At 47.9% G+C, this 24,932-nt stretch overlaps 1 protein-coding gene across 20 annotated transcripts in view; it reads left to right on the top strand.

The window, feature by feature from the left end:
• Positions 1-24,932, top strand: part of Msi2 (musashi RNA binding protein 2) — a 359,255-nt gene that overhangs the window by 28,095 nt on the left and 306,228 nt on the right. The window lies entirely within an intron of this gene.

Raw genomic sequence — 24,932 nt, 5'->3', positions numbered from 1 at the left:
TTACTCTGTGTCCCTCTGCTAGAACGAGCCCTGTCTTTTTTGCTTTGGAAAAGCAAGTTGGTAACAATTTCCTGAGGCTAGCAGTAATCAGTTTTTAGATTTACTTTTTCTTCAGTCCCTCCTGGGAAGAAGCTGGAAGCTTCTTCCTACAAGGAAAAGAGAGAAGCTTTCTGTGCACAGATTGGTTTTAGTTTTTTAGAAGTTTGTTTTCTACTTTTGGAAAAAGGTTGTCTGCGCTCTTCTGCTCAGACTTGCCTTTGCAGATAAGGATTCATCCACGTGGTCGTTGCAGCTTGGAGGAGTGGGCGCCCAGAAGGAGAGGGGTGCAGGGTTTTCAAGATGAGACAGCACTATCCTTGCCAGAGGATGGGGTGGGGGTTAGGGTTCAAGGTTACCCATGTTTTTCTGCCTCCCTAGAGAAAGCGTTTCCTCTTGTTTTTTTTTTTTTTTTTTTGCCATCATCTTTTCAACCATGTAGAGCAAATCCATCAGGCACCTGGCCAGATCAAGCCAGCCCAACACACAGAGAAGTTTGTGGGAGCCAGTGACAACATGTCGTTTGGGAGACTGGCGCTCATTTGGTTAACATTTTCCCAGCAAACCAGGTTATCTGTGTTTCTCTCTGGACTCAGAATGGGGAGGGAAAGGCAGCGGTGGTGAGGAGGTGCTTTGCAGGGAGACAGAAGGAAAGCATGCACAGCTTGGTGCTATTGGCAGCCTCCAAACAAAGTTATGGGAGCCCTGGTTGTGTCTGGGAAGCCTCTGTGTTGTTAGTAGCCGTTTTCAGTTCTGTGTTCTAGAACTGAGTGTTTCAAGGTGTATTTTCGTTGAAGTCCTCATCACTGGAACCATGGCTTCCCAGCAAGCATCATCGTATTTCTAGAAATGTTTTTTCATCACCCATACGTCCGTTAGAAGGCTCCTAAACGCTTTTTATTGTGCAGTTCTGATTTCCTGAACAGGTGTTTGGGTGGGTGAAGGGTTATATTAAAAAAAACCTCGAGCGGCAGCTTCTTGTCACATGAATCAGTACTTTTCACCCACCCTGGTGCAGGAGTGGGGACCTGATCTGTTTCGTACTCCTGCCTTTCTACTGAGGGCAAGAGAAGGGTTATGCTGTCCAGATTAGACACTCTGTACCCCTCATTTTGCTTCCCTCCCCTACCTTTCCCCCTTTTCCTCCCCCTCCCTCTCTCTTCTCCTTCCATTCCTAATTCCTTCTTCTGTTTCTGTGATGCTAGAGAACATGTGGGAGCTGTAGTTTCACTTGTTTTTCTGGCACTAAGCAAACAACTTACAAAGAGATTTTTTAAAATTTTCAGACTGACCATACATTATTATTATTTTTAAGTGTTTTTTGTTTTTTTTTTTTTTTGGTTTTAGTCTGTCTTGGAAGCTGTATGTCCTTGCATTTTTGTTGAAGGCTCTAATAAGAACCGCTGGTCTAAATCAGTGTCTGGGAGAATCATTGATTCACTAATTGCACATAAGCCAGGCCTGACTTCCCCCTCCTGCTGAGATCCCTTTTGTTTCTGCTCTTCTGCTAGGAATTGGACAGATTGCCGGAGTGTTTAAGTGGTAACCAATAAAAGAGTTAGGTGAGCCAGTGTTGCTAATTGTGCTCCTCAGAGGCAACCACGTCACTGGTAGTCATTGGTATCTGGCCTCAGTAAAGAAGGGGCTGCCAAGCTGGTGACCTTTCCCTCCTAAAACCAAAGTGCCCAAGGTCACGGGTGCAGTAGAGAGTGTATTTGCTAGTCCTCTGTGGGCCTCAGTTTAATTTGTTCCTTTCCTGAGGCAGAATGACCTCCCAGCAAACCTGCTCCCCTCCTTGATTTTTTAAAGTGAACAAACAGAAGGGGAGAAGGTGTGTCCTTATAGGGGAGCAGGAGGCTTGGGGAGGCCCCAGTAGCACTCAGTGGACCTGGGTTAGGCTTGTTACAAAGTGCAGAGAGCAGCTCAGAACCGGGACAATGCGGAGGGGCTGACCTGTGCAGAAACAGCTTCTCAGCAGAGACTTTCAGTGCCATTTCTCTTGGATATGAAAAGTATCTCCTTTTACTCCATATTCGTACACTTTGCAAATTAAGTCATCTCACAAAGCTCCTTTCTTTTTCCTCCCGTTTTGCTCACCCTTCATTCTGAGACCCTACCTGAGGGCCTCTTGAGGCGCCCAGGACGCCTATTTGCAGGGTTACTGTGGGAACCCAACTTGCCTGTTGGCTGTGGGGCTTGATAGGATGCTCGATAGAGCACCCAACACGATGCCTGGCATCCAGTGATGCTTAGTCAGCACTGACTATCCAGCCAGTCTCCACCTAGGCTCATGTTGGGACAGGGAGGGAGGCTGTACAGCTACCAGGGCTTAAGCCAGGTTGTTACTTTTGCTGACTAGCCGAGGAGGCCACACTATGCTGTTAGAGGCTGCAAAGCCCTGGAAGGTTGGTTTTGTGCTCCTCTCCTGTCTGCAGAACCCCATGTCCTCAGTCTTTGCTGAGTTCAAGGTAGACCACAAGGGTTCGAGCTTGCCTTGAGTTACACTGTTTTTCTCAGGCCCTGAGAACTCTGTGCACCAGAGATGGAGTCCTGTTGGCAATGACCGGGGCAGACCCTTAGCTGCTAGCTGGGCGTGGATCTCTGTTCAGACCATGGATTGCATAGGTGTGGGTTCTGATTCTTGCTTGATTTAGTGCAGAAGGTGGGACAGAGGCTGTGGGAGGAATGCTGGGTTACTATCAGGGTTTCTCAGCCTTGCCACTGTTGACTTTGGGGCCAGATGTGCACACACGTGGAGGGTGGAGGGAGATAGGAGATACTTTGGGGTGCACACTGTAGGATGCTTAGAGACAGCCCCAGTCTCTCCCCACCAGAGGCCAGTAGTAGTCTGTCCTGATTGTGACAGCTAAAGAGTGTCCTGGGGGATGAATTCACCCCTGGTTGGGAATCATTGCTGTAGCCTGCAAGTGGCTGTGGTAGAGAAAGAGAAAGGTTTGTGTGTTCTGAGGTTCTATTTCAGGGGATGGGCACCCAGACAGTGAAGTGTACATGGAATCCAGGAGCAGGATGGTGCTGGGAAAATCCTGGTCCAGACTTCTTCCCTACCCGGTGACTAGCTGGTGCTCTGGCTTTATGCCCCTGGCCCTACAGTCCTCTCTGTTGGTTCAGTAAAAGGCCAAGGAGGGAGCAGCATCTCTGTGGAGCCTTTCAGGCCGGGGACTTCTTTGAGCAGGGTGACTTTGCACGCAGGGGCTCTGGGCAGTCCTGTGTTTGGGCCTCCTGGAGGTAGTTATAAGCTCACACTTGTGATCTGTCCGCTCATCCTCAGCACACATGGATTCCATCACTCAGAGGAACTGGCTTTTCTGCATGCCCTGAATGGACTTTTATTTGAAATGAATTCATTAAAAAAAAAAAAAGTTTTGCTTGCCAGGGCTTTCGCCTCCCTTTTCCTCCCACCCATCGGCTGTCAGATGAGCCTTGAAGGAGTGAGCTGTCTGCTGGGGTTGGTCGGCCAGGGATTTTCCTAGGCCCCGATTAAAGGTAAATTACCCAATGAAAGTTGAATGTGGCTGCTGTGCTTGTAAAAAAAGTCAGTTGTGTGCCATGAAATCCATCACAGCTCCCTTAGCCTGGAGGAGGAGGGCTGAGAAATACCCAGTGGTGTTCCTTTCGTTCCCAGTGACTTGGCTACCCTGCCGCACGACACAGCCTGCAGCCCAGTGGACCCTATATGCCCTTTTCCCCTATCTTTTGGTAAGCAAGGAGCTTATGAATGGGGTCGATGAGTGGGAAGCTCAGACAGGACCGATGCACCAGTCAGTTGGCATGCAATAGCTTCGGACGCTGCAGTTGGGGGAACCAGATGGGTACAGGAACAGGTAGGGTGAGGACGTGATGTCCCAGTGCTTTCGTCTTGTTTTTATTTGGAATAAAAGATATGTTCTGCTGGAGAGGATGGGAGTGGGGAGTGTAGTCTTGTGCAGATAGGATGGCCTGGTGGTTTGAGAGCACAGATGAAAGGTCTGCACTGCCCTACTACTCAGGATGTTGGGATGCTGGGCCTGTGGTTTAACTTATCTGTCTCTACTTCCTGTCTGTAAAATGGGGATAAGAGAAATAGTGTGTACTTTGAGTGGTTTGAGTGGTTGTGAGGAGTTAATAGAAGCCTAAGGGCTGAGCCTACAGTCTGGCAGGGGTGAGGAAATCCCTCTTAGTCATGTTATTGTTGATGGTATCCTTCTGTAGTGGATGGCTGGTTTTGCTTCTGAGGTTTAATGACAGTGGTTGTTGGACTTCACCTTGCGGAAAAATTCCAAGGGCCTGTTGGAATCCCTGGGCTAGCTGAAACCAGAGTCTCCTTGGTGGGCCTGAAAGTACATTTAATGTCTCAAGTGGCACAGGGGTACAGGGTCTGCACATGACTCTGGGACTCCCTCAGGGCAGCATTTTCCACATTCGCGAAGAATGAGGGTCCCAGTGTCCTCAGAAGGAGAGATGCTCTTCTTCACCTCAGATAACTTGGGAGACCATTCCGTGCATTTCTGGTCTCTGATTTGGGTGGCTGCATCCTGACTGTGTCCTGGTCGGACTGTGCAAAGTGTCAGGCCGGGGAGGAATTGTCTCCTCTGGCCTGTGTAGCGTGCTGTGTCCTGGCCAAGCCAGTGTCCCACACCCAGTTCTCACTTTGTGGGCAAGAGCTGGGGCCCTGTTCTGCAGGTTGCGGCATTTCCGTGAGTAAACTGGTATGTGTGTACATGCATGCAAAAGAAAATATCAAAATGTTTGGGGAGTGTTTTAGGAAAATAGCGCGGAGCAGATTGCCAAGAGTTGCTTATATGTTTCTTTTTCTTTTTGCTGTGTACATGTGTGATCAGCATCCTGGAGCATTCTGAAATACAGCTTTGGCTTTTCTTACCCCAACTGTTCTTTCTTACAGCGGAGAGGATACAATTCAGCACCAATAATACTGAGCAATAAATAACCCAGAGAAGATGAATAGTCTTGTGTGGTGGTAAATTAAAGTTGATTTATTGCACATAATATATACAGGTGCTCCTAATGTAATTAAGCAGCGAAGCTTTTAATGCTGCAGAATCTGAAAGAAGACCCAAGAAAATTGGGTCTTAATAAGGCTTATTGAAATAACAGCTAAACATGCTGCTTAGTACTGTTAAGGATGCTGAAAGATGGTGTGCTTGGGTGCGCTTTGCATGTATGCAGTGACACACCTGACCCTTTGTGCTGGGCCCACACTTGAATTGTTTTCCCTACAGCGAGACGGGGTTGTGTCAAGCAGTCTGTGTACTCTGACCTTGTCCCTCTTGTGACCAGCAGTCAAGTGGCTGGCCATTGAACAGGCCTCTTCAGAGTGCCCGGTGAGAGGGCCAAGGGGGTTTGGAACTCCAGCTTCCGGCCTCGCTGGCGGCCCATTCTATCACATCTTTTACAGAATAGATTACTGATAGACTGTCAGACCTCGGGCTCTCTGAGCATCTGGAGATGGAGACAGGGATGAAAGGAGACAGAAAAACAGTCCCGTCCTCTGCAGCTAGCGCACAAGGCCGGTGTGTAAGCGCACAATTCCAGAGACCGGTGGTAAAATGAGGGGAGCCAGAGAAGGAAGGTGGGGACAAAATCATAGAGACAGTGCATCTCTGAGAACAATTGAGAGTCCAGTGCACTGGAGGCTGAAGATGGCCTTTGGGGAACAGAACAGGACAAAGCAGGGGGATAGCAGTGCAGAGGTAAGGGTTTGGGGAAGCAGGAGACTGGACGGTTTTACGGGGCCAGGACAGGAAATGATCTGCATTTCAAGACTGAGATACAGGGATTTCACCTGGAGGTTATGGAATCGTGGAGACCGGCGAGCAAGAGCAGGATCGAGTTCATATTTGAGAAAGAAAACTCTTTGCAGTGTTTAGGGCTTGGATTGAGAAGAAAATGGAGTTTGGACAGGAAGCAGGGACATAGTGACTATGAAAGGCCAGGCTGAAAGTTAAGATCTCACGTTCTCAGACTTGCTGACTCCAAGAGGGTGGGCGGGGTGCCTGGAGAGATAGTGCTCAGCCAGGACTGGTGTAAGAACCCGCTCTGGGGTGCTTGTTAGAAATGGGGGTGCGGTCCCCCACCCTGGGCTCTCTAGTTAGAGTGTTTGAGGCCAGGCTGTAATCACATCCCAGGGGGTCCTAAAGCTATAGGCCTCTGTCTCTAAAGCTATAGGCCTCTGTCTCATGTCGGGTGGTGGCCCTAGGATTCCCTGGTAGCACATGGGTTATTTCACAGAGGCACAAGAGAAGAGGATGAGCTGGTTGGGGGCTGCGTGGGTGGAAAGATCCCTGTAGCCTCCCTGTGGGGTATAGGGACGTAAGACTTCAGGTGCTCAAGTAGAGTGTTCAGCAGCCTGCCAAGAAATGGACCTGCCCACTCCTGTTTGTGCCTCACTTTAAGAAAACCCACTAGAGGAAACCGACATATGGAGCCAGGTGGGTCATGGAAAAAGAATTCCCAGTCTCAGAGTTTCTAGAATAAGATCCTTTTCAATTGTGAGCTGATCTTTTGAAAGAAAAAGATAAGCTATCATTTTCTCCTGGAGGCCTGTAGATCTAGAAAAACTAGGAGCGGTGGAAGAACTTATTGTTTATGCTCAGTGAGGTGAGAAACACGTGTGAGTCTGCTTGGCCCAAGCATTGAGTGCTTGTGGTTTCCTGGCCCCTTTCAGGATGAGCCCAGCCACTGGTGAGGCCTCAGAGACACCCTCAGGTCCTTGTTGATGGAAGAGACTGCAGATGACACATCTTGCTTCATACTTAGGACAAAGTGTGGACTGCTCACAGGAGCAGAGGAGCTCCTGGCCTATAGGACTGGTGGACCCCCAGTGCCGTCGGACTTGCCTATACTTTGCCTCAATTTGCTGATTTGCACAATTAGAAAAGCTCACATATCTGATTAGAATGCTTTTCCTGGATATGTACCACATTTTCTCAGTATGTAGTCAGGGCTGTTTTTCCCCTCTATTAGGAATATAGTTTGTTAGATGTTGAAAATAGATAGGTGATGCATGTTTACTTTTCCTGAGGCTTATTCAGGAAATCTAAAAATGTTCCTGGGTCTCCTTCAAACATGTTTGTGCTTCTCTGTAGTCTCTTCCCAGAGGAGTGGGATTCTAGGGTAAAGGGTTGGAGGCGACCCTGCAGATAATCTTACGGAAGCCTTCCAGAGGTGGACTTGTTTATTTTCGACAGATAGAACGAATCCTAGGTAGAGGGAGTATCCAGCTTGGACCAGCAGCAAATTGAATATTCGTTTGACCTTTCTGTCCCAGCGAGTGGGAAGAGATCCATCCGGTGCCTCCTTTATCATCAATCTTGCCTGCTTGCTTGCCTGGTGCAGCACTGAAGTGGGCTCTGGTTGAGCATCTGGCTTTGGTTTTAAGTGCTGGCAGGTGCAGGGCCAGGCACCTCTCTGGGCCATTGCTGGGCCAGATGAGCTGGTAAAGATGTGGCACTGTCGGGGTAGGGATGGGGAGTTTGAGAAGTTGTGTTTGCTCTCGGGCACCTCTTTGCGTGTTGTTGTCTACTCCGAGTGAGCTGCATCCAGATCAGCTCCTGGGCCGGTTGTAGGGCTGGTGACAAAGTGACGCCAGCTGTCCAGAAACTGATAGGTGATACCCCAGGCCACTGCCGGCCCCGTGTGGCTCTGCCCTCCATCCCTGTCTCACTCACACCCTTCAAGACCAGTCCTCTGGTCTTTGAACCATCCTGCCACAGCCACAAGTCAGTCCGATCCCTTCTTTGTGCTCCGAAGAGCTTGGCAACTGGGCTAACAAGGAGGCATTTGTTAGTTCCTTTCTTCATTCATTATTCATGCAGCTAGTGGTGATTAGCATTTGGTAATGTGGTTTCTGGGGGTAGTTGAGTTGTGCTCATTCATTGAACAAACATTTGTTGATCTCCTGCTCTGGGCTGGGTGCAGAGCATGCACTAGGGTTACTGAGATGGGGACTGGCCACATTTGCCTTTGAAAGTGCAGTCTGTCTGGCAAGGCTGGTAATCAACAGGGCTGGGGTGAAGTCAACAGGTAAAAGGTGCCAAACATGGGTAGGACAATGGGGGGCTGGAGTGTTGGCAGAAGTGACATTTGACTTGGGCCCTGGAGAGTAACTAGGAGGGAGTCAGAGGTGGGGAGGGTGGTGTGTTCTTTCCCAGGGCAGACAGGCTTCTCTTTGCTTCCTGAGATGGAGGGTCATGTATCTTCCTGACCCCCACTCCCATTCCCTCTCAAAGCCTCCATCACTCAGGACAAGGAACGTACCTTCTGCCAGTTTGGGAGACGGAGGGCTTGCAGTTGGCAAGGCAGTGAGAAAGAAGGGCCCTGGCGAGCTGTCAGGCTAGAAAAGAGTAAACGCAAAGCCTAGGGCCTACCAAAGAACTCACTTTCTGGGACTCAACAAAGTCTTTCAGCTTTTGGGACGGGATTGTTTTCCCTTTCCTTTTACGAGTGGTGTAGGTTGAGAGGGGTCACTGGGAGAAACAGGCAGAGGTGGTATTCGGGCGGTGGGGTGTGCTGCTGCTGCCTGTCCCTGGTCGTTAACCTCCATCTTTCTTTGTTCTAGCCAGTGTTTTATTACTGATATGAATCGCTGAGGGGCTTGGCAGGAGAGAGGAAAAGGTTTCTGTGTAAACAGCTGTCTTGCTGATTCAATCTACAAAGTGGATTTTATAGCCAAAGTATTGGTTCTTGCTTTAAAATGCCAAAACAGCACCCTCATTTCCTCGGCTAAGACAAGGGGCTTTGAGAAAATGGCACCGTCTCCTCCCTTTGCAAACCTTTGTTGTTGGGGGTGGACAGGAGAAGGGTTGAAAAGAACTTTCTTTGAACCAGTCATTTCTAAAATAGTCTCATGCTCCGTAGAGAAAGATCTGCTTTACAAACTTAGTTACCAGTTCATGCAAACCTTCCTCTTGTTTGCTCTAGAGCGTGTTCTGGTTAAAAGAAAATTTCATAATCTGCTCTGGTCATCACAGCTGACTACCTGCTTAATGTTTGCATGCAGATACTTCATTTGCTTTTTTTATGCAAGATTTCATCATTGCATGATCTGAGATGGTCAGTTGCCCCGAGATTATTAATAAATCGAGGTGGTTAATGGTGTGTGACTCAGAACATACATTTAAAAACAAGTTGGAATAGAAATAGGTCTATTACAAAATTAATTTTTTGTTAGGCTCTTCGCTTGAGCCTTTTTGTTTGAAGCCAGCTTGCTTTGTAGTGTTCCTATATGCCCCAATTGCAATTAACATAAATTACTTTTAAATGCCAGTTCGTTGCTGTGCAGAGAGGCCAGAGCTGTGGCTGCTTATGTAGGGTTAAGAGGTTTGGTCATTGTCTGCATTTTTATCTCTCTGTAGATCAAATTCTATTCCCTCAGAGGCCGAAGATCATGTCAAAGATTGTCTTCTTTGATGGATTAAGCCTTTGCCCTGAGTTCCAGGACATTTTCTTAGCAAGGAAGAATAATCATAAAATATTTGCATATTTAAAAGCCAGTTTTGTTGAGTGGTATTCTGGATTGGGAAAAGAGTATCAGTGGACAAAGTGGGAGTATCGAAAAAAAGTCTGAAGTTAATAGGTGGAGCCATTGTTAATTTCTTTTTCTTTTTTTTTTTTTTTGAAGTTGGGCATCGAACTCATGACCTTGTGCTTGCCAGGCAGGCACTTGTGCCACTGAGCTAAGTCCCCAGCCACCTAATGTCTGTTTAACTAGGGGAAACTGAGTAAAAGGCAAAATGAGGGACTGTCTTAATCTTTGCCTTTCTCCTGTTAGCCTCGGATTACGTCGGAGTAGAATTATTTAAACAAATGGTATATTTGGGGCGTTTGTTTTGGCTTGGTTGACCTTACATGGTTTGCAAAATGACCCATGTGTGGGGAGGGCAGATTATCTTGTTCCTGCTCTGGACAAGGCCTGTAGGGAGTCCAGGGATCCATCTGGTGCCCATGGCTCCCTGGCAGGTCTGTCTCAACCTTCACACCCTTCTGAAAACTGTGGTAGCTAGTTGATTTCTTTCTGTGTCTCTCTCTTGTGCTCTTTTGAGACAGGGTCTCACTACATAGGTTGGGCTGGCCTTGAGCTTACTATGTAGCCCATGCTAGCCTCAAACTCATAGCCTCTGCCTCCTGAGTGCTGAGATTATAGTCATGTACACCATCTTCTGATCCCACTGGCATCTAATACCACTGATGCACAGCTACCAATTTGTGATATACTCAGATTCTCCTGTAATGACTAGCTAACTTGACTTTTTTAGTGTTATCTTACTCTCTTTCTTTCTGTATGTGTGAAACTATACTTTAGCAGGCAGATTGGAAGCTTCCTGAGAATCGAATTTTGTCTTGCTCATTTATTTAGGAAAAAAGCTCTACTTCGTAAACAATACACATTCATAAATAAAACATTAAGAGAATTTTTGGCAAATAGATGTATATATTATGATTTACAGATATGAGATCCTGTTATATATATATCATTTTGCAGTATGTTCTTTCCAGGTTGCAAAATACCTTTGCAGAGCTCTGCCTGTGGACACTGTTTCTCTTTTGTTGCCCCCATGTTGAGCTGAGCCCAGCTGGGTGCTTTGTAAACTTGCAGCAGGTGTGTAGTATCATTGTTACTGTTTGTATCATTAGCAGGATTTGGACAACACTTGGCAACCAATAGCTTTTAGGGCTTTCTAGAGTGAAGGCGAAAATAATACAGTGTCATTTTGTGTTGAGTAGACAGGACTGGGGTGTATTAGGTGAAGCGCTTTGAAGAGTTTTTTGAAAAAAAAAAAAAACAAAAAACCTGTGGTGGTCAGCTTTCTATCACTGTAACAAAACACCTGAGATAGTCAACTTTTAAGGAGGAGGGGTTTATTAGGGATTATGGTTTTGGAGGTTGCAGTCCCTGACTACTGGCCTCATGGCTTGGTGCTTGTGGTGAGGCAGCCCTGGTGGTATAGGAGAGCACAATGGAGCAAAACTGCTCATCTGCAGCAAGGAAACAGAACAAACAAACAGAAAACAGAGAAAGAGGAAGAGACTGGGATCCCACGGAGCACTTCCTGGGAACGCATATGCTCCTGGCGGTGGGGGAGTGGGGTGGGAGGTGGGGTGGGGGGTCTCTCTCTAACTTGTTGGATCATACAAAGCCACTGGAAGCCCCCACTGCTTCTCTGAGAAAGGCACGGCAGTGTGGGAAAGGTGTCCCAGAAGTATTATCTGTGTGGTTACAACCCCAGGAGCAAGGTGAGTGTGGGCATGAGATTTTTCTACAGTTGTTCTTGCTTTGTGATGTGAATAGATTCATTTCCCTTTTGGTTTTGCATCTTCTCGATAGAAGTTTGATTTGACTCAAGGAAGAAAGGTGGTAAGTATTGAGAGCCCTTAATATGTGAATTTCTTGAGGGAATAGCAGGTCCCAGAGGAAGAATAATGGTGACTTTAGTGTTTCTTCCACAAGTATAAAGTACTACACATATATAAAATGTTGTGTCATAAGATGTTCTGCGTGATAAAAAATACAGTGAATATTTAAATTAAAAATTATAGTAAAAGATATATTGTTCTCAATCTTCAAAATATTTCCACTCACTGAACACACATAACCCAACATCCTTGCCTCTCTCTCTCTCTCTCTCTCTCTCTCTCTCTCTCTTTGAGACAGGGTTTCACTGTGCAGTTCAGGGTGGGCTTGAACTCACAGAGATCCCCTGCCTCAGCCACCCGATACTGGGATTGCAGGCATGTCCCACCACCCCTGGCCTTCGCCCCTTTCTGAAGCAGTCCCAAAAGTCTTTTTTTACGAGTGTCTTTTGTGGCTGCTTCAGTGTCCTGCGTTAGTTCACAATGTATGCGGCAATTTCTGTCAAATAAGAACATGCAGTGTGCCCTCATAGACTTTTTCCGCGGAGTGCGGCACAGTGTGACTTTTGGCTCTTCCTTTAAAGTCAGAATGGCCATGAAAAGTAGAACTGTGAATTGATACAGGGCACTAAAGCAGCCACAACAGCATACTCATGAGAGAAGACATTCAGAACTGCTACAGAAAGTGGCGGGAACCAGAGAATAAGGGGGTCGGAAGCGAAGGAGAGTATTTTTGAGGTGAGTTACTGGCAGTATGTCTGCTACTGTAATTAACAACAAAAACAAAAACCGATGAAACACTCCCCCCACCCTCCTTGTACTTTTGAGTCAGGCTTTGTGCAAACACGGATCAGCTGAGCCCCACCCCCAGCACCCTCTTAATTGAGAATAGTGCTTCTCACGGGGCTTGGTGTCCAGTGCCTGCTCCCATCAGTGTGTGCACGCTGTGCCGCTTTGGTGCTGTGTCGTGGTCACTGTTAGAACAGGCCTTTGGTTGCCTTTTATCCTTTTAATGGGCATTCAAACTGTAGGTTTCATGTTTTTGGTTCACTGCAGCAGAGCTGCTGTGACTGTCCTTGTAGGTAACTCCTAGACGCTAAGGGAGATGCATATCAGAATATGGCTCTAGGAGCAGAACTGCTGAGTCACAGGCATGTGCCACTTGAAGTCACCTGGAAATTGCATTCTGAAGATGTCTTTCTCACAGTGGCTGCGCCTTGGGTGCATCGTTTTCATTGTTCCATTTCCTCACCAATAATTCGTATGGTGAGACTTGCGTTTTGCCCATCTTGTGGAATATTGTTGTGTTTTTAGTTTGCATTTCTTAAATCATGAATGATGTTGAAACCATGCTTATTTTTTAGGGAAAGGAGTCCAGATACTACGACTCACATTCAGTGACTGAAAAGTGCCTGCTGTGTTAGCACATGTGCTCCCCAGTGCTGTTATCTTGCCTTGGAACTGAATCAGATGATTTTTTTCATTATTGTGAGAAAGTTGAGACTGTTAGCTTGGCAGATTCTTTTTGAGTTCTCTATGTTATGCTTTGAGAATCTCGTTCCTGCTGACCCTTTGTTTTATTAGAAGCCCGGGGTGCACAGCAAGCTGGCTTCATTCTGGGGAGCAAGTTGTTCCTCTTTATGTACACAGGCAGATAATTGAGAGTTCAGGCAGGGTCCCCAAGGGTTTGGTGGTGGCAGATCCTGGCCCAGGGGGTGGCTTTAAAGAGCCACTGGGGACAGTTTCGGGGACACACGGGCACCAGAGTGGTGACTGGCTGCCGGTTGTGTGCATGAGTGAACCGATGGGACCAGGCTGCATAGGCGGTCAGAGGCTGAGGGGCGCAGTGCAGGATCACCGAAGTGCAGTGTTCTGTTGGGCAGTTGTCAGATGGCTCCTGACTCTGGGACAGGGACTTGCTGGGTGGGGAGTGTCCTGCCTTGGCTGCCACTCTGGGCAGAGGGTAGTCTGTTTGCCTCCATGTTCAGTTGAGTGCTTTTATGTGAAAGTAGACCTTTGATATGCTGGAAAATGAGAAAGAAAATCTGCTTTGACCCCTGGAGAAGAGAAGCTGCCTATGGGAAGAAAAGTGTTCTTCTAAGATGAAAAGGAATTGCTCACTGTTGTTTTGGGCTGGTCGTTGTAGTAACCCCAGGAGGAGGATTGCGGGACAGAATGCAGGCTAGCAGGCCCACACAAAAGGGCGCTCAGAAGTGCAGTGTTAAGGGTGGAAATATCAGAGGCTGACCTTATGTTTATATTAGGAAAACAGTTATAAAAATATTACCTGTACAGATGGAGAAAGGCCAGGAGGGAACTGGGGGAAATAATAATAGTTGATTTTGTTCATGTGGTAGATAGTGGGCGTTTAAAAACTCCTTACTGTTATTGCACAAGAAAAAGTCGGTACTAAAGTAAGCCTGGACTGGGTAGCCTGAAATTTATAGACGGTTCTGAAAGCCTGTTAGCGCACTTACTGCCTGCCTAGTACGCAGAGTGCTTTGGTGAAGAAGCCTTGAGTCCCTGCCTTCAGGAAGTTTATATTCTGTTACACACTGCTGGAAGCTAAACAGTCGGAGAGCTGGAGGTGTCCCTTGAGGGAGGACGTGTTAGGTGCTAGAGGAAGGTGACAGGAGGGCAGGGTCTCTTTGGTTCGATGCTTTCTGGAGGACTCCTTGGGAGTGGCCTTGAAGGCATCCAGAAACATGGGACAGACTGAATAAATGGGAGAATGAAGGGTAAAGTTTTATCTAAAGGGAAGAGGCTGGAAAGGGGGCAGTCTAAAGCATACTGTGATGGTCAGAATTTGGAAGAACTACTGAGCCTTCACCTAGAATCCCTGCCTGAGTGCTTGCAGTCTGTCAGTCTCAGGGTGTTTTTGGTGAGGTCTTCTATGAATGTCTTAAGAAAAAATGGTCACCAGGCGTGATGACCCCTCCCTGTCATTTCAGCACTCTGGGAGGCTGAGGCCAGGAGCATTGCAAGTTTGAGCCTGCCTGGGTGACTTAGGAACTTAGCAAGAACCTGTCTCAAAATAAAACATAAAGAAGTAAATTTAAAAAAAGGGCTGAGGATATAGTTCAGTGGGAAAGCTTAGGGTTCAATCTGTAATACTATTACACACAAATGAGCGGGCGTGTGCACACGCACACACACACATGGACATCAAGAGGCCCCACATCAAGAGGGTTTTGCATACAGTTTCAAAAGACTCAGAGCACAGGCAAAGGACAGATGCCAAGGAGGCAAGTGTAGTTCAGAGGCAGAGTCAGTACTTAGGACGGGCATAGTCGACAGCTGTAGCCCTGGGAAAGGGCCCTTTGCCATCGCTGGGCTGGGGCATGTGGGGTACAGAACAGTACAGTGGGTGCCCATTCGGGACCTAGCAGGACCTCTCACACTCACGTGGGTGACACAGCTCCCCAGGAGCTGGAGAGGGCCAGCATCCTGCATCATCCTCAGCATCGCTTTAGGGGGCCTTTTCCCCTAGCAATACTGGCTCACCTGGAGCCCCTTGTGCATTCTTTTTGGCAAACAAACATCTTTCAGGAAGAGGTAATAAATTAATCTTCTGGGAAAATAATCTGCCACTGAGCCAGGGAGGCCCTCGGCAGCCGGGGCCTGAGTCGTGGTTGATGCCGTCGACACAGGAGTTGATCATGTGCATCATTGCTGATGGGACTGGATCAGCCAGTGCCGTGCCTTGGTCATCAGGCCCTTTGCACTGTGGGCACGGGGAAGGAGGCTGGAGTGTGTCCTTGTCACACGCCTCAGTGTGCTCCCATTTCACAGATGCAAATGTGACATGCATGAAATGCATGTTTCTTTTGTGTCCTAAAGAACATTTGCAGATTTGCATTTTTTGTTTCTCCTCTACCATTTCATTAGCTTTCTCTCGATCCCTTCCTTCCCACTGTTTATACTGGTTGCAGGCCCCACTGGGTAGTGTGGGAGGCTTGTGTATACCATCACTTATTCCAGCTGGAACGCAGTCTCTATTTAAAGACGACATGATGCTGACATCATGTTAGGGCCTAGGTACTCTTCTTAGTTCAACAAGAATTTATTGGACCACTGCTGTGCATGCTTGGGACATGTCAGACAAGGATCCCTGACCCAGTCAGGACTTTCCTTCTTGTCATCATCAGTTCAGGGTAGAGAGGAACCTGGCTGCTGCCTCCCTGGGGTCTGGAGAGGCAACACTGGCCCCCGGAGACACTGGATTAGGCCCTGTGTGTGCCTCTGGCTGATGAGAGGTGCTTGCCTGGCTGCCTCTTGTGTTCCTCTGCTTGTCCCTTGCCACCTGCCAGTCTTCTGGGGCTTGGAGATCACTGTGGTCTATAGAGAAGAATCCTTCCCACCTACTAATGAGAGAAAAAGAGAGAAGAGGGAAGGTGGGGAGGGGGGAGAGAAGAGATTTCTACTGAGATCTGCTTATTAAAAAGTTAGTCATCTTGTTTCACCAGACACATAACCTTACAAGGACTGAGTAACAAAACAGTCCTGTCCAACTCTCTGTGTAGCTTTTCTCTGTGGACACCTCCTCTGGCCGCGGTGCCCCTTCTCTCTTCCCAGCTGTAGAACCTGCAGTTTTGGTGAAGGTTTTAGAACTGTCTTAAAATGGGAATGAGGTTGAAAGAGTCAAGGGACATAACTGCCATTTGTCCTAAGTGGAAGGCAGGAAGGTTTTCTTGACCCCTTCTGTTCTAGGAACTGGGGCGTATCGTTAGAGATATACACACTTTTTTTTTTTTTTTGCTCATCAGTATACATGTCCCCTGCCAATAATTTTGATACTCTTTAATATACACAGCTTTGTCTCACTTTGTAAAATGTGATGTGAGAATACCGTGTTGTACCAAAGAGCAGAAAGCAAACTTGGCAAAAGCTAAGGAATTATTTGGTTCTCAAAATGATTCACTGAGGTTCTTTCATCCAGGAAGCCCCCAGCACATTTACGTGAGGACAGACTTGGTCTCTCCTAAACACATTGGCACAGTTTGAGAATGTTGGGAGCTTCTGATGCCTGTTTATCCCTTGGGCCTCCCAACATTTTCCAAATCCTGAGGCTTTTTCCTTGAGACTCCTGACAAACCTGATGATAGTTAATTCATCAGCCTGGCTTGGCTTTCGATGCCCAGTTGTTTGGTACAGGTTGTGGCCTACGTATTGCTGTGAAGGCCTTTGTAGATGTTTTTAATACAGTCTATTGATTTTAAGTAAAGCGGGTCACCCTCTGTACTATGGGGTGGGACTCATCCAATCAGTTGAAGGCTTTAAGAGCAAAGTCGGAGTTATTCCGGAGGAACAATCAGTTTTGTCTCTGGACTCCATCATAGAGACCAACCCGGAGTTCTCCGATTGCTGGTGTGCCCCAGAGACTTGGGACTTAAAGTTGAAGCCAGCGTTAACTCATACCTGAATTTCCTGCCTTCTGGTCTGTCCTAGAAATTTTAGACTTGCCAGCATTCACAATTGCAAGCCAGTTCCTTAAAGTCAGTCAGTCAATCAGTCAGTCAAATCAGTCAGTCATAATCTGTCTCTTCCCTGTTGGATCTGTTTCTGTGGAGACTCCACTTTTCTCACAGCAAGTGTTTGCTTGTCTCTTTCTCATTGTTGGACCATAACCTATATGAGAGCAGGATGGTCGATGCACAGAGGCAGCTTGGTAATACATGAGAAGTGAATGAAGGCCTCTGTTCACCGAGAGGCAGTGAGTTTTGCTTTTTCATGGTCAGGCTGGCTTGAGTAGAGTCCTGGCTCCACTGGCTGTTTAATCACAAACCTCGCTTCTAGAATCGGAAGAAGGACATTTTTTCGCAGTTGATTCTAAGGATGATGTGAGGTGATATGTCCATCATGTAGTAAGTCATGTGAATGTCTCTCGTCGGAAAATCCAAAACCCAAATGCTCCAAAATTCACAACTTTAAAGCAACCAACAGGACATCACACGTGAAAAGTTCCTCACCAGACTTCAAGTGACAGGTTGCAGTCACATTGCAAATTACCTTCAGGGTATGCATATGAGTGACATGTGAAGCGTGGATGAATTTTGTGTTTAGATGTGGGGCCCTATCCCTAAAGTATCTCATTATGTATATGCAAATCTTCCCAACTGAAAAAATTGAACTCTGAACCATTTCTGTTCGCAAGTGTTTCATAAGAAAGATACCCAACTGGTGCTATACTAACCATCATTTTCCAGGTCATTTCAAGGATGAGATGAGATAAGAAAAAGAGCACTTCCAGTGGCTAATGGGGCATTTTAAGTGCTAGTTCCTGTCTAGGTACTGAGCTCTTTCTGTATGTATATTTTCACTTAGTCTCTGTTTAAATCCTAGGAAGCAGTTTTAATTGCTGTGTGTTAATGATGGAAACGAAGCTGGGAGCTAAGTGGCTTACCCAAAATGCAACAGGCACATCTCTATTGTGTGCCTGCTTCACAGCTGAGACAGTGACTATGTAGGCCAGCTCCAGTTCCTGTCCTGTTTCCTCTGCAACACTTGCTTCAGGAGGCCTGTGTGGCTTGGTTTCCCCCTTTACCTGCATTACTCTGATTTTTGTGTGGTGTGGGTAAATGTGCACTTCCCCCCACCCCATGGGAGTTCAGATGGTTTTTTGGTCTTCTTTAAATTGCTAAATAGATTCTTCTTCCAAAAGCTGAAATAAGTTGGAGGTTATGAGGTGAAACTGACCATTCCCATAGAAACAATGTTAAAAATGATGCTTCCATTGTCAAGGCCGCCCGTAAAAGCTGGAAGAAGACGTTCTTTTGAGGCCTTAGTTTCCCTGAAATGTTGAGTGATGTGAATTCGGAGCTGGGCGGCTCCAGCTGGTGTGACTGGGTGAGAGGTGGGTGAATGGCAGGGAAAGGAAAAGCAGCCGCACGCAGTTGGCTTTGGCCTGATCACATGGGGGCAAGGAGGGCATCAAGTTCGGGAGATTCTGGAGGCTTTCGCTCTGGAAGAGCCCCTCCTTGTTTTCTGGATGTGAACGCACAGCCCTGAGGATCTTCCCTAAGACTGGCTCCAGAGGACAGGTGCAGCACCCAGCTCCCGACTCCGCATGGTCTGGAGAGCGAGCCTTCTGTTTTTGGTGGGTTTTAGTGTGAATCACTGAAGGCTCCAAGAAGAGGAAGTTTCAGTGGTGACAGCGTCCTGGGGCACTGCTGGGCCATTTTATTTGTCCCGCAGTACTGCTGGGGAGACTGAAGGCTGGAGTACAGCTTGATGTCCAGGGTCACCGAGCCACTCCCTGCTGGTTTCCCAGGTGATGGTTGCCTGGGTTTTGATCAGCACTGGGGATGTTGCCTCCCCAGCGAGCCTCTGAGCGACTGCAAGCCGGATCGAGTCTGGGAATGTCAAGACAGGTTTTCTGTGTATTGAAGAACACCTCTGAAAAGAGATGTTAATATTCTTTAATAAATCAGAGGCACACTGCACAGACTCTCCGCACGTAAACAATTCTCTATAGACTATCACTTCTCCTGGGCTTAATCATCATAGGGAATTTTAGTCACAAGACTGAGGCTAAGAAACTTTCAGGCAGTTCTATCTTACCTATGAGCCAGAAGCTGTGTTGAGAGCACGCTCCCCAGTGCCAGTTTTATTCTGAAATTGCTTTTGGCTTTGCGGCAGCCACCAGTCAGCTTGTAGAATGGGCTTACAGAGTGAAGTGGCTTTACACCTCCACTGGCCACTTGTCTTACAGCCCTACCATGGGGAAATGGTGTGTAATAAAATGTGCACTTGTGGAGGGGGATTCGTATGTGCTACACCTGTGAGGTGCAGAGTAAATGCACGCTGTGAATGTTAGAAGTGTTTGCCCAGATGAGCATGGATTCTATCTTTGTGACTTGGTTGTCCTTGAGGGGAATTCCAGATGGTTGCGTGGCAGTTCCCAGAGCAGCTGGAGAAGAGGAGATGGTGCTTGGGAGTCTCGATGGATACCAGCCAAAGGAGAGGAGAGAGGAGTCATGACTCAGGAGGGTTCTTGAGATCTAAAGAAGAGCTATTAACAGTCAGTAGATTTGGAAGCAGCCCAGGCCTGCTGGGAGACATGGGCCGAGGTGGGCGCTGTCCACTGGGCTTCTGCCTGGCAGAGGTGATGTAGGGGGCACGGGGTGTGGGGATGTGGAGGGTTTGTGCTTTCATGAGTGTGAGCAATCATTTGTCTCCCTTCAGACCTTGCTGGCCTAGAAGTCAGGATGGGAGAGGGCGAGGCAGGCTCCTCTTGGTGCTATTTCCTACCTCCCTCTGGATCCTACTACTTGGACCTGTATCCATCTTCTGCATCCTGAGCTGCGAATCACTGTGCTGCTTCCCAAGGCACTGTTGCTGAGGTGCTGCCGGTCCAGGATGTGCTGAGGCTGGGGCCCTGGGGACAACAGAAGGCCTGAGAGCAGTGCTGGGGGGAGGTGGGCTCCCTGAAGACCACAGCCTCTTGTATTCCAAACACCAGGAGGAACTTGGCCTCTCCTCCCACATGAGGGGGCGTGACACTTTGTTCTCCCTTGGGCCTTTGTTTCCCCCCCACCCCCATCCCATGCAGTCTGGATTCCCCACCTGGATGTGGGGATAGAGGCTGGACAGGGAGAAACCAGGAGCCTGGAATGAGGAGGTCCTCCCAAACAGAGCTTGGAGCTCACCTCCTTTCCTGCCTCTTAACTAGTTGGGGGCCTTGGGCAAGTCGCTTGTTCTTCTCAGCCTCAAATTTTCTTATCAGTGTAAAAGGAATATGAAATGCTTTGAATGGAGCGACAGTAGCTGCTTGACAACATTGTTTTTAGGGTTCTGTGAAACAAGGATCAGATTCCTGTAGCAACCAGGACAAAGAGATGCTCAACAGGCAGTTCCTATTGCTGTTGTGTATAAAAGTAGAGCTTTTCAGCTGGTCCCACTGGTGGCTTGTGCCTGGGGGTTTTGAACTGCAGGCAGATTGCAGGGGGGCTTTCCACTATGGGGACCAGTCTTGGAGTGTGCAAAGGATCAGGTCCTCAGGTCCTAAATGAGCTCTCAGCAGATGATAAAAAGGTAGTAGGTCTTTTTTTTTTTTAAAACAGCCTGGATGGACAGGTGTGTTTCTTTACCAGCACCAGGGTTACTGGCCTCTGAAATTCGCTTTCCAAAGGTAAGTGGTAAAAGAAATGACAGCAGCTTTGCATGCAGTAAGGGACCCACTGCTGCTCCAAGAGGGTCTTGAGAACCCTCCAAACATCCCAAATGCTGTAAGGGTTGGTGCTGTGGTCCCTTTGGTTTGAGGGAGGTGGGGAGCTGGAAGCAGAAGGAAAGCCATGGTGGGGTATCTGACATCTGCTTTCTCCAGAGACAGGCCACTGTGTTCACATCCAGCAGGGCCATGTTTAGCCCCAGCGTTGCTGTCCAGGCCATCAATCCTCCGGCCCTGGTAGGGGACCGGGCTGCCAGAGACAGGGAAAAGTTTTGGGACAACTGCTGCTGTAGGGTTTTTGGGGCCTTAAGGCAGCTTTGCTGGAGTGGGCAGAGGAAAGTGAAGTCGGCAGCCCGAGTGGGGCTGTGCAGTGGTCTCCTTCCACCTTCTGCTCTCGCCCCAGGAAGCCGCCGGAGAGGCTCAGGGTTGTCGGTGGCTCCCAGGGGCAGGCAGGTGGGGAGGGATCCCTGGGGGCCCTGATGGGAGATAAAAGACTCTGCTGAGTTTCAAGGCTAGCTGGCTTCATAACCTTCAAAAGAACAGACCGTGCAGTCTCAGAGTCTAAATCGACCCCGAAGAAAAAGTGACCCTTTCATATTTCAGGTTCTGTGTGAAAAAGGGGGGAAAAAAAACTGTGCGAAGATGCCTGGGCTGTGCTTTCTTGGTTTGGAGAGCACCTTAACTTTTAACTTCTCTTTCTCCTCTCTGCTCTTTGAACATGAAGGGTTTTGCTATTAATATATTCGTAGGAATTAATGGACCTGCTTTGGATCCTTATTCTCTAAACACAGGTTCCTGGGGCACCGTCTTAGTTCCAAAGGGAGTCAGGATTTCCCCTTGTAAAAGTGGATGTTCCTCTTCTACAGCCTGTGCCCCTGTCCACCAGCCCTCCTCGAGCTTCGGCTTGAACTTGGTGTCTGTGCAAGTTTTGGCCATGGAGTGTCCATCAGATAACTCGGACCTGTGTCACTTTGGTCTCCTCTTTAGCGTAGCTGTTTGCCCTTACCCTGGATGGGAAAGTTACAGTCCAGATCTGCTTTCCCTCCCAAACCCAGCCTTTAGTTACTGCTGCTTTTTGACAAAAGAATTAAGTTCTCTTCCTGATTCTGAAAGGAAGACCTTTTGTGTGTTTACTGCAAATGTGATAAATGCTAGTCTGTGAAAACCAGTTGCCCCTTATGGCTGGGGGCAGTGCTTTTAACACCTGGCAGTTTGCATTTCAATATGGTGGCTTAAAGAAAATGTGCACACACAATAAAAACAAAACCCAGCTCAAAACAGTGATCTCTCTTGGCTGCCTAGAAGGAAATAGGAGTAGGGAGACGGGGCGGGGGGGGGGGGGGACCTTGCTGGGAAGTTATCTCTGGTTGGGGAGGCAAGAACTGTTTCCTTTTAGTTCTAGCCCTGTTCACATGAGGTTCACCTTGATCACCACCTATGTCTATTTTATGGGAGGTGTCGGACACAGGTTGGAGCTGAGGAACTCCAAATACTGGAGAGACAAGGGAGCAGATCAGGGGACCCCAGGGCCCCAAGGATGCTGGTAGGGGATAGTCCCTCATGGATAGATCAAGGTGACTCCTCAAGCGGGGTATAATCTAGAACCTAGATTAAGTCTTAAAAATAGGGCCTCGTCTCGCAGTGTTGCAGTAACACAGTAGGAATACACGGTCTTGTGGTTGTGGAGACCAGGAAGCCCAAGGACAGGGTTTCAGTAGGGTTGACTCCTAAGAGCCAGGAGTGAAGGATCTGATCCAGACCTCTCTCCTTGGCTTGCGGTGATTCTTTACTCCATGTGTGTACATAATCTCCACTCTGCACACGTGGAAACATCTGTGTGAACACGCGTCCGTGTCCACATTGCCTCTTCCAGTGAGGGTAGCCACCACACAGGATCAGGGCCCACTCTACTGACCCCACTTTAACTTAATTACATCTGCAAAAACTCTGTCTTTAAATATGGTCACAGTTCTCCTCCTGGAGGTTCAGAATTCTGTAGAAGAATTTTAGTAGGGCACATAGTTCAGGCCGTAATGGTTGGTAGGAATTTCCAGAGGAGATGGAGTAATTGTAGGAGGGCTCTGCACCAAACGGATTAACCTGGCACAGCCACTAAGGAGAGAAATAGCAATGTAAGTTGGGGAGCTGCATCTACTGTGGGATGTACGAGTTGGGCAGTGGCAAGAGATGGAAAAGGGAAATAGATTGCATTTGCTTTGAGTGCCTTTGACTCAGCTCCAGCTGTGGTCTGGAGTCCACCACATCAGCGTGGCATTCCAGCTGGATGAGATGCAGAACCTCAGGGCCAACCTCACACCTGCTTAGCCAGCACCTGTATTTTTAACAGGATCCCCTAGTGAACTGGACTTGTGCTGGCCTGGAAAGCTGCCTTGGGAGCCCTAATTCCCAGCCTAGACTGCAGCCTGGTTGGTGTCCTCTGGGGAAGAATGCTTATGTCTCTGAAGTTGCAGCTTCCTTGATCAGTGTATTGGTGGGGCTCTGGGAGGGCTTGAGTGAGTCAAGCTACTTCTCACATGCAGGGTTGAGAACTGCTGTTTGGCCTGAAGTGGTAGTACATACCTGTAATCCCAGCTACTCAGGAGGTCAAGCCAGTTTACACGGAACAATGCAAGAACATGTCTCAAAATTTTAAAAAGGGCTGGAATGTAGCTCAGTGGTACAGCATTTGCCTAACATGCATGAGGCCTTGGGTACAATCATTAGCAACACACACACACACTCTCTTTCTCTCTCACATGCACACAGGCACATTAAAAAGAACCTCTCTTTGAGCCACTGGTAAGGGGAGGAGTTTGAAACAAGGCTGCAGGGTGGGGTGGAAGGTATGGAAATTCTTTCTTGTTTTCTCTTTACCAGGAGTGACTTGGGAGCCAAAAGCAGCCCTCCCCCCAGCTTTGGTGACCTTCTTTTTCTCTTTTGCCTAGAGCAGGTTAGAGGCCAGAAGGACAAACCAGACCTGTCCTATTATGGTGGGAAGTCTCTGGCTGGATAGTGTCTCTGACATCTCAAAGGCCCTGGTGGGGGACATTTGACCCCATGCTAGCATCATGGATTGGGGTGATGAAGGTTGGGTTGAGTTGAATTTGGGGTTGGGAGACAGATTTCGGGAGCAGTAAAGCCTTTCCCAGCCAGGTTTTCTGGAAGCAATATTCTTATTTCCCAAGGTCCTGAAGGTTCTTGAAGGCTGGGCCCCCTCCTTGGGAAGGATGCTTTTCATGGCTGTTGCATGCACCAGATAAGCTCTCGAAAGCCCACTGGTGATAAAGGTGATCTAGAGAAAACAAACATCAGTGAAAAGGCAAACAAACCCAAACACCCGAACAGCGTTTATCCCATTTTAGCGCTGAGACTTGGATTAGGCAGGTCACGTGGCCCACAACTTTTCTTCAATCCTTGGGAGACTTCTTCCATGGAAATCTTTTTCGGCAGCTTTGCAATTTTGATTTTCAGTTAATTAGATTTGTGCTGTTTGGGAGACTTGCTTAATGCATTTCACCCCACAGAGCTAATTTGCCTCTGTCTAAATTAGGTCTTTGCTATAGCGGAGGGTGTGCACAGGATGCCTGAGTATAGGCTCATGCCGGGCACTGAGAGGCCGTTAGACAGTAAACAGGAGAGAGCTTTGAAATCTCCACTTGTCATCATCGTCATTATTGTGGACTGAGGTCCCCCCGAGTGAAGAGAGATGTTCCTCAGAGAGGGTTGTCTTGTTACCTTCCTCTTGAAACCCAACCCCGCAGCCTGCTGTATTGTCAACCCAGGGTTATAACATTAAGGTGGAGGAAAAGGTCTGGGGAGGAGACAGCTGAGTGCAGAGCAGTAAATTCACAATTCCTAAATCTCTTGGAGTAACGAGGGAGACCTTTGGAGCTGTCTCAGCCAGGCTTCATTTAAAAGCCCAGGAAGCTGAAGCCTCAGATCGGTTCTTCTTTGGAGTTTGGGAAATCCTATGCTTTTCCTTCTTTTTCCCTGTATACTTGGTCCTCCTTACCCCCAGGTCTGTAGAGGGGCCTGAAGGGGGAGGCGCTGAGTGTGATCATGCCACTGGAGAAACATCCATGGTTCTGACCTTCTTCCTCCTTCTCCAGTGTCAGAGATTATAGATTGCATGTTAGTGATATGACACCAAAACTCATAATTTAATAATTTACATCCTGCTGATCTTTTCAGAAGGCTTTGCGACAGCAAAAGGAAGAACCTAAGGAGACAGAATCAGACTGTCTCCACTACTCACAGGAATGCTCAGAGGCCAACTGTGTAGGTGGGTGGTGTTTTCAGAGCACCTGTCAGGAGTTACGACCTGTATCTGTCAGAGACCAGGCATGAGGTATAGCCTGGG

Source organism: Cavia porcellus, unplaced genomic scaffold, assembly GCF_034190915.1.
Source record: "Cavia porcellus strain 051 isolate PalLab524CR breed Dunkin Hartley unplaced genomic scaffold, mCavPor4.1 scaffold_6, whole genome shotgun sequence".
Classification (NCBI taxonomy): Eukaryota; Metazoa; Chordata; class Mammalia; order Rodentia; family Caviidae; genus Cavia; species Cavia porcellus.
The sequence above is the reverse complement of the archived record's forward strand: the minus strand, read 5'-3'. Positions and strand labels throughout refer to the sequence as shown.